Genomic DNA, 2,768 nt, shown 5'->3' on the forward strand with positions numbered 1-2,768 from the left:
GGGTGTGTGGCACGGCTCCGTGGAATTTCTTGTTTACTCACCTTTAGTTGCTTGACAAGGCTTCTCAGAATTAAACAGCTTAACCTTTTGGCTTAGTATGGCTTTGGAAAATTCCCTGGAGTTTCTCAAGGGACGTGTTAAAATACATCAAAATTAACTGATTTACTTAAAAGACATTGTCAGTGCTAAAGGTATATTTGATGCATATTCCCAGTATGGGTTGGCTTGATTTAATTTTGTTGTTGATCTTTTCTGTTAGTGATGTGTGCATGGACCCATTGTGGCTGTGGTCATGCTCTTGTATGTGTGGAATGAAGTTATAATGTTGGATTTCTATCCACATCCCCCAGGGAGGTGATGGGTCCGAGTACAGTGGTGTTTACAATTATTTGATCATTAACCAGTTACAGTTTTTTTGTTTCTCCCCATTCCCACAGTTTCACTTGATTTACCAAGAACATGTTCTTTCCTTAGTAATAATAAGAATGATATAGTGTGTTTTTATTAGCTTGAGTCGGATCATTTAATTTTTAACTTTGTTCCTTGTACTGTTCCCAGAGTCAATTGGCAAGGAAACAGAAAGTTTTGCTATAGAGATGAATAGGTAAAATAGTAGAGATATATAAAAATGTTTTGATATTAATAGATTTTTAGATTATGTTAAAGTGTGATTTTTTAATAGTAGTACAAAATATAATAGAACATTATAATTAAGTTTCATTATAAAAAATCATGTTATATACATTGCGATTTTTGGTTAAGAATTAAAATAGTTAATATAAAACGTAAGACATTAAATTGTTAAATATAAGTAAGATTTAATAGGAATTTGCACTAGACATCTGTGGTCCGTCTCTTCCTTTTCACCGAATCCACACCACCTATTCAGGTCCAATGAATCCTGCGGAGCTGGTCTCCAACAGTCAATACAAGAAAAACATCATAAAATTGTATAAAAACAACATACAATTAGAAAATAAAATTTTAAAGTATCACCTATAATAACACCAAAAGCATAAAATCTTAGAAATAAATGTAATAAGAATTGTGTAAAAGATACATAAAATTTTAAGTTGGGGGTTCAACCTCTCCTCAAAAACATAAGCTGTAACTGAAATTAAAATTATTCTTTAAGCTCCTTTTTTTATAATAGTATGCATAGCATAGTTTTATTTTATTTAAAAGCACTGTAAAATTTGTTTTTTATATTATTTTAATTGACCTGCAATAATTGTACATATTTATGTGATAAATGGAGTAATATTTCTATACATGTATATGCTATGTGATGATCAAAATAGGCTATTTAGCATGTCCATCATTTACTATTTCTTTGTGAGAGAACATGTGAACTCCTCTCTTATAGCATTTGGAAATATCCAATTAATTGTTAATTATAGACACCTAGCACTACCAGTGGATACTAGAAATCATTCTCCGTATCTAGATGTAATTCTGTAATCCTTAACCAATCTCTTCCTATTCCCACTCCCCTTTCCCTTCCCTGCCTCCAGTAACCACAATTCTATTCTCTACTTCTATAAGCTCACTTTTTTAGCGCCCACATATGAGTAAGAACACGTGGTATTTATCTTTTTGTGCCTAGCTTTTTTCACTTCACATAATGATTTCCAGGCTTGTCCATGTTGCCGTGAATGACAGAATTTCATTCTTTTTTATGGTTGAGTAGTATACCATTATGTATATACACCACATTCTCTTTAAGATCTTTTAAATGCTTACTTATCTGGAAAATAATCAGTCTTTTCATGACAAAGATATCCAAGGATGACACCCAGTATATTTTATCCAATTCCGACCAGCTGAAAACACTTTATGCCCACATGTCAGCAGTCACTAGCTCTAAAAGGAATCCAGTACAGCTGGGGAAGTATCCCAGTTTGAAGACACCAGTCAAATCTCCCAAAAGCCTTAAAATTTGTCCCAATCAAATTGAAGCTACCAGTAAAATAGATATCTATGTTTATCTGACACGGCATTAGAGAAAGAATGTCAATCTTGCCCTAATTCTTTAAGGTTAAACTGCACACCAATGCAGAGATCAAAAAACCTGACAGTTTGTCTTCAAGAATTATGAAGAATACCTCTTTTCTGTACACCAGAAACATCTGCTCCGTGATCCGTAGTGTTCTTATCCAAATTCTCCTGGTGAATATATGTATTCTCTGTGGTTTGTTTCCTTTATTCCTTCAGCAGTCTAGATTACGTGTCCAGGTTAGAAGCACTTGACTTCAGAACTGCTATAAGGATTTAGTTCTGATATTTCTGTTTATAGGGATAAGAAGTAAACTCTAGGTCTTGTTTCAGTGCTTGGACATGCTCCTCATCACCTGCCTTCGTCAGTTCAGCCTCCATCCAATCGAGGAGCCATTAAATGTGAAAGAAGATGGAATGATTCCTATTTCATTCGGTCTTTCTCTGTCCCAGCTACTTTTATACTGAACTTTATACCTATGAACACGGTATCAAAATGCAATATTTCGTTATTTCTGAGTATTTAGGTCCTGTGGAATAAGTGGGATTTATACAGAGTGACCATATTCCCCAAGATGTTTGGAACATTTAGTCCAACTTTACTGTCAGAAAAAAGCCTCACAACAAAATGGCACAGAGCCAGGGGGAATAAGAGGGGATGGCCATTTCTAAGTTCTTTCAGAGACCTAAAATCCTATGTTTTGATTATTCCAAGTATGGAAGTAAGAAGAGTTTTTTGTTTGGTTTGGTTTGATTTGGTGTTTTTTAATTTA

The sequence above is a fragment of the Galeopterus variegatus genome, unplaced genomic scaffold (assembly GCF_000696425.1).
Source record: "Galeopterus variegatus unplaced genomic scaffold, G_variegatus-3.0.2 Scaffold13395, whole genome shotgun sequence".
Lineage (NCBI taxonomy): Eukaryota > Metazoa > Chordata > Mammalia > Dermoptera > Cynocephalidae > Galeopterus > Galeopterus variegatus.